Below are 10123 nucleotides of genomic sequence, written 5' to 3' on the forward strand. Positions count from 1 at the left end.
GGAAAATAGTGAATAGATTGCGAGCGTCTCTGCCTCCAGCGTTTGTTAAGGTAGTTTTAACATGCCTTGATCAAATGGTTGCCTTCAAGCACGGAGATCAAAATAGATATTCTTTTCACCAAACTTCTGGAAAGAAAACGAAGAATTAAATGTCCAGAGATGTCAGGTGTGAACGTGTTTATTTTGCCTTATTTAGGAAGAAGCAGACATTATACAAGACGGATAAAATGCACTTTACTTCATAACTTTGAGAACATAAAAAAAGATGGAATATACGCTTTGAAAAGCAAGAGCATGCAAAAAATCATCCATGCATCGTCGTGTTCATGCATTCAGACACACACAACTTTAACTAGGGCTGCTCAATTAATCGTATTTTAATCGGAATTACGATTTTGGCTTGCAACGATTATGAAAACAACATAATCGCAATAAAACGATTATTGTTATTATTATTATTTTTAATTCTGTTGGTTTTTCAGTTGAATTAAACTTAAAGTTCAGGGTAATCAACTGCCAACCTTGAGACCTCAGAAATCGGGACCATTTCAAAATGCAAAATAGGGGGTGCTAGTGGATCGCCGGAGCTGTTAGATTAACATGCTTATAAGTTATTGTAGTTATAAGTGTAATGCCTTGCGGCCTGTAGCACCATCCTTGATGGAGCATATGTGTGGGCTGGAAAGGAGCAGGAGTGAGCAGAGAGTAGAGTAGTTGTCGATTCTGTTTTCTGTGACTATCTGCCTCACGCTCTCAGACTTTCAGTTGCGCGCGCTACTAAAGAGACGTGTTACCATGGAAACCAAACAATGGTGAAGCTGTATTAAGGTCCGAGTGGAAACAGTCCTGAGTAAATCTGATTTTGTCAGAAATCGGGAGAAATGCGGGAGAAATATGACCCCGGGAGGAAACCGGGAGAGGGCAGTGAAATCGGGAGTCTCCCGCGAAAATCGGGAGGGTTGACAAGTATGTGTTAAAGGTCCCATGTCATGGCCATTTCTACTGATCATAATTCCATTGTTGAGGTCTACTAGAATAGATTTACATTGTTCATTGTTTAGATTTACATTTGGACCAATTGGTCCATTTGGTCGTTGTTACGTCACTTGGTACCAGAAAGAAAAAGAGAAATCCCCAACGAGGCGTTCTGTGGCAGCATAGACAGGTCTTCTCTGTGTTAGAGTTTTACTCCCTACAGGGTGTACTTTGAGGGTTAGTGACTCTGCAGACCGTTTACATGCAGAAAAACCTTCATAACACACAAGGGGACGGGTAATAACCGGAAAAGCATGACATGGGCCCTTTAATGTTTGTGGACTAACAAAACAGGTGGTCGATGCTAAAAGGTTTGAGTTGAGTTCAGGATGCTGTCAAATTGGCAAAATTGAATTTTTTTTTTATTTCATAGATCTTGATTCATTTTTTTTGACACATCCTCAGTTGTGGACCTCGGGATCATCGAGTGTTTCGGCCATTATCACAAGGAGGGCCCTGTCGGGGTGATCAAATCCCGCAGTGTGTATCTTTGACAATTGGAGTTAACCATGTTTGTCAAAATTAGGAATTTATTATTCTATTTAAAGAAACCTAAGTTTCAAGATAATTGCCTGAGCCCAGGGAGGACACTTTACTTGCCAAACATATTGAACTAATGGATTAATTATTTGTAATGGCTGTAACTAATTACACACTCTAACATTATGAATTCTCACGGCAAGTTGTGTTGACCCAGGTAAAACAAACAGACGCATAGTTAATGATATCAATTACACCTTAACCGCTTTGACAATTAAAAACGTCTGCTGTGAGAAAGATCTGTCGGACCTTGACACCTGACGAAGAGTGAACATTGTAATTAATTAGCTTTTTAATACAACGCTGCAGTAAAGGTGATACACTGGGAAAGATCCACACAGTCTGGATCATATTCCACTGGATCCTTCATTGGTTCAGCGCCATGTCGATGTCTTCCACTTTCCGATCATCGAGGCTTTGTTTGTCCTCAGGCGCTGCTGTGGATCTCTTGTTGTCAAATAAAAGACTCCGTATAATCTTTCCTTGTAATGTAATTCATTGTCTGTATCAACTTACGATGTATAGAAATGTTCTTAAGTCAACAACGGTGGTGAAACAGCGGTGACTAAATCCATCCTCCTAACCTTAGCTGACCTTTACTTTAAAAAAATATCAGTTTCATTGTGAACAAACATTAAATATCTTGGACTGCAGTCACTTCTTCGCTTCGTCTTTTTGACTTAGTTTCCTTCTGCTGTGTCTTTAGCAACAGACTTAGCCACTATATAAGCCTGAGGTTTCAATGCATGGCACTTGCTGGAGAGAAACATTGAGATTATTTGTCGAGAAATACAGCATCAGGCCCTCACCTTTTTAAAGAAAAGTACTCCTGTCACTAAAGCAATTTAAACATTGTCTGGTTACCTGTTTGCTGATCTCATCTCTATTTGTCTAGCTTTTGTTCTCAAAGCAACTTCAGTTACAATCTCAGGCAATGATACTGAGTCATGACGCACGACGTGAAGACATTGACTTTACATTAGAAAATAAAATAAACAATTAAATAATTTAATTAATGAGAGTACGTTTTTGTTTTGGAGTAAACCATGAACTGTTGCAAGACCAAGTGCATGCATGTGCTCCTATGGCTACACTACTTGCTAAATAGATACAATACAATAATACAAAGAGGCTTTATTGGCATGACCACATTTTAAATTGCCAAAGCACAAGGCGTTATAACAGAACAACAACTAAAAAGAAACACTAAACATAACTAATAAATAGAGACATGCATAAGATGAAATGGATGAGATCAAATGGCGCCGTTACACTTCGTTACAGCTTATTCTTATTTTTTTTTATTTTTTTTTCCTCTGTGTACGATACGATATTACTTTAATGGTCGGATCAAGACAGAAATTTGACTTGCATCACAGCCATACTTGCCAACCTATAGACCTCAGAGATCGGGAGCATTTCCAAATGCAAAATTGTGGGGGGGGTGCTAGTGGATCGCCGGAGCTGTTAGATTAACATTAACATGCTTATTGTAGTTGTAAATGCACCGTCCTTGATGGAGCATATGTGTGGGCTGGACTTGTATTTTACAGGGGAGGAGTGAGCAGAGAGTAGAGTAGTTGTCGATTCTTGTTCTGTTTTCTGTGAATATCTGCCTCACCCTCTCAGACTTTCAGTTGCGCGTGCTACTAAAGAGACGTGTTCCCCCTGGAAACCAAACAATGGTGTAGCTGTATTAAAGTCCGAGTGGAAACAGTCCTGAGTAAATCTGATAGATTTACTCAGGACTGTTTCCACTCGGACTTTAATACAGCTACACCATTGTTTGGTTTCCAGGGGGAACACGTCTCTTTAGTAGCACGCGCAACTGNTTCACACTCTGCTGATGACTATATGTGGACTTGTAGTCGTCCTCTCCTGAGAAATTTCATCTCCTGTGATTATAGACTATATGTGGACTTGTTAGTCGTCCTCTCCTGAGAAATTTCATCTCTGGGATGTATGACTATATGGTGGACTTGAGTCCGTCCTCTCCTGAGAAATTTCAATCGTCTGTTGATGTATGACTATATGTGGACCTTGTAGTCGCTCCTCTCCTGAGAAATTTCATCTCTGTGAATGTAGACTATATGTGGACTGTCGTCGTCCCTCTCCCTGAGAAATTTCATCTCTTGTTGGTATGACTATATGTGCCGCCTTTAGTCGTCCTCTCCTGAGCCATTTCATCTTGTGACCTGTATGACTATGCCCCATGTGGACTTGTAGTCGTCCTCTCCTGAGAAATTTCTCATCTCTGTGATGTATGACTAATGTGTGGACTTGTAGTCGTCCTCTCCTGAGAAATTTCATATCTGTATGTATGGACTATCATGTGGACTTGTAGTCCGGTCCTCTCCGTAGAAATTTCATCTCTGTGATGTAATGACTATATGTGGACTTGTAGTCGTCCTCTCCCTGAGAAATTTCACTCTCTGTGATGTATTGACTATATGTGGACTTGTAGTCGTCCTCTCCTGAGAAATTTCATCTCTGTGACATGTATGGACTATTGTGGACTTGTAGTCGTCCTCCGAGAAATTTCATCTCTGTGATGTATGACTATATGTGGACTTGTAGTCGGTCCCTCTCCTGAGAAATTTCATCGTCTGTGATGTATGACTATATGTGGACTGTCAGTCGGTCCTCTCCTGAGAAATTTCTCTGTGATGGTATGACTATATGTGGCTTGTAGTCGTCCTCTCCCTGAGAAATTCTCATCTCTGTGATGTATGACTTATCATGTGGACTTGTAGTCGTCCTCTCCTGAGAAATTCATCTCTGTGATCCGTATGACTGGATTGGCGACTTGTACGTCGGCTCCTGAGACATGTTCATCTCTGTGTGTATGCTATATGTGGACTGTAGTCGTCCTCTCCCCTGAAGAAAATTTCATCTGTGAATTATGGACTATATGTGGACTTGTAGTCGTCCCTCTCCTAGAAATGTTCATCCTGATGTGTAGACTATAGTGTGGACTCTGTAGTCGTTACTCCTGAAGCAAAATTTCATCTCTGTGATGGTTGACTATATGTGGACTTGTAGTCGTCCCTCTCCTGAGAATTTTCCTGCTGATGTTCAGGTGTATATCAGTATGTAGTGTCTCTACATGTCTCCATGCTTTAATGTTCAAAAAGCTCTTTATTGTTCTCATACTGTCTGTGCTGCAGCACCTCTTTTCACCCTCTGTCTGAAACCAGAGCCCAGTCTGCTCTGATTGGTTAGCTGGCTGGCTCTGTTGTGATTGGTCAACGCCTTGGAGATGTCCCGCCCCTTAGCCTAATACGTACAATGTGTTGGAGTGCTAACATTCTACATTACCACATGCCCTTTTCACTCTCTTAGGGCTTAAACACAAAAAAGAATGTAGCTAGTGAGTAGAAATATTAAGTTACCGGCCAAATTATCACCATGGTGACTAACTTTGGTTACCTTAGTGATGACGGGTGTGCAGTAGTCCTGGGTCCAGAGGGAGGGGCACTGATTGGCTCTGGTGCAGCGTCCATCACACCAGCCACATTCTGTCACCCGTGACGACAACAAACAGGAAGTACAGGTGGTCAGCTGATCACAGCCGGGGCCAATCAGAGGGACTTTAGTGATCTGGAAAGAGGAAAGAAAAGTCTGTAGTGTTAATGTATTATCTCACACACAAGCAAAGTATTTCCCCTTAGGGACGATTGGATTAGAAGTGGAAAAAAACTTTAATCCTGTTGGCTCTTTTCTGTGTTTATCTGCTTTTAGTAGTGAGTGTGTGTCATCATCTCGCTAATGCAAGGAATTTGTACAGATTATGTTCTTGTTATGATTGCTCACGAAGGGCTCGGTGTTGAATGAGTGGAATATGGTTTCAAAAACAAGTCAAATTTAAGTCTATCTCAAAAGACAATCCAATGCACAAGGTAGGGTTAGTGCAAAGTTAAAATGCCTTTATTCTACAGGGCAATCTAAAATCCTGAAACTATGTTAGTCACAATGGTTTTGAAGTCTTCACAAGATGAAATAAGCCTAGCACACTTAAAGTATTTGAAAAGGCAATGATCAACACAAAGATATGGCAGTGTTTCCAGTCAGTCTTCTTCATGCTCTTGTTATTCTTGAGATATGAACACAGGACACACACTACCAAATGAGTAGCAATGGAGCTACTGTACATGGCATGTTTTTCTGAGACCCTCCCCACTTTGTTCAGGAGTAAATAAAGGTCATTATTCTCTGTGTTTCAGCCCCACCTTGTTCCCAGTGGCCACCAGCAGAGATCCTCCTGAGCCGTCGGCCTCCAGCAGAGCAACGCTGGCCGAGACGGGCTGAGAGTCCAGACGCACGTTCACATGAGGGGAGGCGAAGCGGGAGAACAGCACCTGAAACATGGAGGAGAAGTCAGTTAAGACAGGGATACAGCACGAGTAAATGCTCACACACTTTATGACTTTAGATTTTATGACTCAGCCTGTCATAACAGCCTAATAAGGCTGTCTAACAACATCATCTGGGACCCAAACCATGTTCTGAGCAGAGAATACGAACTGCTACCATCTAATCGGAGATACAGGGTCCCACGATTCAATAAAGTCAGACTGAAGCATCCTTTGTGCTCCAGTCAGTCCTCACAGTAAATACAGAGCCAGATCAAATGCACGCTGAAGGCTTTGAGCATGTTTTCTCTCAGTGATTGAGCTGTTATGTTAAATGTTTGTTTTTTTCATGCATTGTGTCTTGATATTTGTCTGTTGATGTTACACATGGAGCTGCTGTGACGCAAGGAGCATTTCAGACTTGATCTGACCATTCAAGTATTATCGTATCCTACCCTTGGTTGGTGGGTTAGTGACCGTTTTGAAGGTGCTGGCTCGGGCGAACGGCATGAATGGAGGTTCGATCAGGTGACCAGCATTCTTATAAGAGAGGACAGTCAGAAGGTGGCTGTTCCCCGCCCGCTCCATCATCTCTTTCATCTGCAAAACAGGAAGTTAAACACATAATAACCTCATATGTTTTAGATCATCTCACAACCTTATAACTGTATATCTCGGACCACTGCCTCCAATGACCATCAATAATATAATGATAAGCTTCAACTAAATACAAAAGTCATTCATATGCATTTTAGACTACAACAAGTTGCATGTGCTCGCTGTTAAATAATAATGATGACCCACAGTTAAAAGCCAGTACTATGATAACGTATAGAGCCGTGCAAGTCCACAAAATGGTCCTGCAAATATTTCAGTCCGCTCACAAAGCCCGGTTTTGAACAAGATTTTAGTGAAATATTATGCCAGCTTAATAACAAAACAAAAAACATTTGGTCCGAGAAGAGAAAAACATAAATGGGTTTAAATTTGGTTGGAAAAAAAGAATTAAAACTATTACACCAAACTAGGATAAAGAAAATGGGTTGTTCATGTATCATGTAGTTATCCATGTTTTCAGTGTTTCATGTCATGTTGATTGACTCACGTCCATTGCAGACTCGTGGGAGGGCCAGTTCTGATCGTCCTCACCAACAACGAGCAGCAGAGGACACTGCAGTCGTCCCATCTGCTCAGAGACACAGCAGCAGCGTTTCAGATAGTAAATATAGAAGTATAACATTATCTACAGCTTTAGCTTTGAAAAAGGGCCCTGTTGTGCTTTCTGGGCTTTTCCCTTTCCTGTAGGGTGTTATAAAGGTTTTTGTGCATATTAATAGTCTGCAAAGGCTACATTCCCAAAGTGTATTTCCCACACACTCCACAGAGCAGACTGGGCTCTGGTTTCAGACAGAGGGTGAAAAGAGGTGCTGCAGCACAGGCAGTATGAGAACAATAAAGAGTTTTTTTGAACATTAAAGCATGGAGACATGTAGAGACACTACATACTGATATGAACCTGAAAATGAACACAAAAAGGTCCTTTTATAATCGTATACAGTTTGTAAAAAAATAACAGAACAATTGGGGGTACTCACGTCCACTTTTAGTGAGGGGTCTGTGGGGATGGGCAGCAGCAAATCTCTCCAGATCACTTGGTTATTCTCGTCAAAGCGAGTCTTATCAACGTTTCTGATTGAAAAAACAAAATAAGTTGTCTTGATGGCGGCAATATGAAAATATGATAGGCTCATTAAAATCTGCAGGTCATTCTCTAGAGAAAAAGAAAGGCATGAAGATAACAGAAAGCAGATTAACTTACCCGTTAAAGTAAGCCAGTATTTGTTCAACACTTCCACCAACCGGCTGCACATGACTCCCACTGATACACACTGCACAGCTGAGCTAGGAGACCGACCACACACACACACACACACACACACACACACACACACNGCAGTGGGGTTTGAACCCCTGATCCGAACACCAACGCAATAGCCCACTGCGCCACACGCCTCCACTCCATATCAGTATGTAGTGCCTCTACTGTGAAATGTTTCCATGTTTTAATGTTCTAAAAGGTCTTCCTTCCTCTCATACTGCCTGTACTGCAGGGATCTTAGCCAATGCAGACCATTTACATGCACTAAAACCTATATAACACGCATTATGCCCATTTAGGAAAAAGATACAGGAGATAAGTAAATGTATTTCATATTAATACTAGTGCTGGAATATAATTTAGTAAATGTACTGAAGTCCTGTATTTAAGTTCAGTTTTGAAGTACTTGTACTTAAAGGTGACCTATCATGCAAAATGCACTTTTGTACGTCTTTTCTACATGAATATGTGTCCCCGGTGTTCCAGGGAACTCACCAAGTGTCAGAAAACACAACCCTCTCTATTTTCCTCCATACCCAAATCTCTTAAAAAGGGGCTGCAACGGATCTGATACAGACTGATCCAGATTTGAACACTTCTATGACGTCACAGAAGTGGCGCTATGGCTATTGGGCCAACTCCACCAATCAGGAGGAGACAGCCACGGACATTGCCGTTGGAAAGCGCTGGAGACGCTGTAGTACATAAGCCAGGCCTGTAGGTGGTGCTGTTCTCACAGAATCAGCCCATGATGCAAAGACAGTGTTAAATTGAGCGAAATGAGGAATGGCTAAAATGCATGATCTGTTTGGTATTTTGAAAAATAAAAAGTATAAATATGCCTTATATAGGTATGGTCCTACACTATATTATTCAAATATAGCATGATAGGTCCACTTGGGTAGGTAGGTGAGGTACGGTACGTGTGGGTAGGTAGGTAGGTAGGGTGGAGGGTTAGGTAGGTCGAGTTAGGTAGGTAGGTAGGGTAGAGTTAGGTAGGTAGGTAGGTAGGTAGAGGGTAGGTAGGTAGAGTTAGGTAGGTAGGTAGGTTAGGCGTGGAAGGTATGGTAGTGGAGGTAGGTAGGTAGGTAGGTGGAGGTAGGTAGGTGGAGGGTAGGGTAGGTGGAGGTAGGTAGGTAGGTGGAGGTAGGGTGGGTGGAGTAGGTAGGTAAGTAGATGGAGGTAGGTGGAGGTTGGTAGGTAGAGTTAGGTAGGTAGGTGGAAGGTAGGTAGGTAGATGGTAGGTAGGTGGAGGTAGGTAGGTAGTGGAGGTAGGTGGAGGTAGGTAGTGGAGGTAGTAGGTGGGATGGTAGGTAGGTAGGTAGGTAGGTAGGTATGGGTGGATGGATGGTAGTAGGTGGAGGTAGGTAGGTAGATGGAGGTAGGTAGGTAAGGTGGAGGTAGGTAGATGAGGTAGGTATGGTATGGTAGTTAATTTAATGTTTTTTGTGGTAGTGTGGAGGGTAGGTAGGTGGGATGTAGGGGTAGGGTAGGTACAGGGTTGGTGTAGGTGGTATAATATTAAAAATAAAATCAATAGTATTGTAAAACCTGGGAGGAACACATGATAATGGGTTGGACTTAGTTTACAATATACAACGACGTATACGTTACATGCCATTGGAAAAATTTCTCGAGAATTGTTTTTAGACTCCCTTAAGAACAATATATTTATTTCGAAATAATAATAATAGTAATAATAGGTAGGTAGGGAGGTGGGAGTTGTCCGGTGGGGACTGGACGTCGACTCCCTCCCACTTGAGAGTTCCGACTGTATTTTACGACCTCCTTTCAGGACTGCAGAGAGTTTCTTATTTACTCTATATTCTCGCTGACGACTCTTTAACTACTCAGTGTCAACCCGGGAGGTCGCAAAGTTTGTAAAGGAGTTACGTAACACAACGGTAAAACAAACAGGAAAATTTTTTGAGATAGTTTTCGAAAAACGACTCCTTAACCAACACCCCCGTAAAGTATTATATAAACAGGTGTGAAAAGCAGTGAGAACAAAGATTCTATACTAACCGACCAATACGTATTTCTAGAGACTACATTTACATACCTGTACCGATTTAAAGTATCTGTGATGAAAGAAAATAACTGGAGGTTTGTTATTACGACTAGGGGGGGAAGACACCAGTTCAAATATAAAACATAATAACTTATACACGTCAACAACAAAGAAAAATACACTATTGAGCCTAAGTACAACTCAAAATATGAAAAAACAACCTGTTTCCTTGTGTAAATCTTGTGTTTCAACCCAAAAGTACTGTGGTTTTGTCTGGACTTAGTGAAGTGAACGTCACCATATTCA

This window comes from Notothenia coriiceps, unplaced genomic scaffold (assembly GCF_000735185.1).
Source record: "Notothenia coriiceps isolate Sejong01 unplaced genomic scaffold, NC01 NC01_scaffold00028427, whole genome shotgun sequence".
In the NCBI taxonomy this organism is placed as follows: Eukaryota; Metazoa; Chordata; class Actinopteri; order Perciformes; family Nototheniidae; genus Notothenia; species Notothenia coriiceps.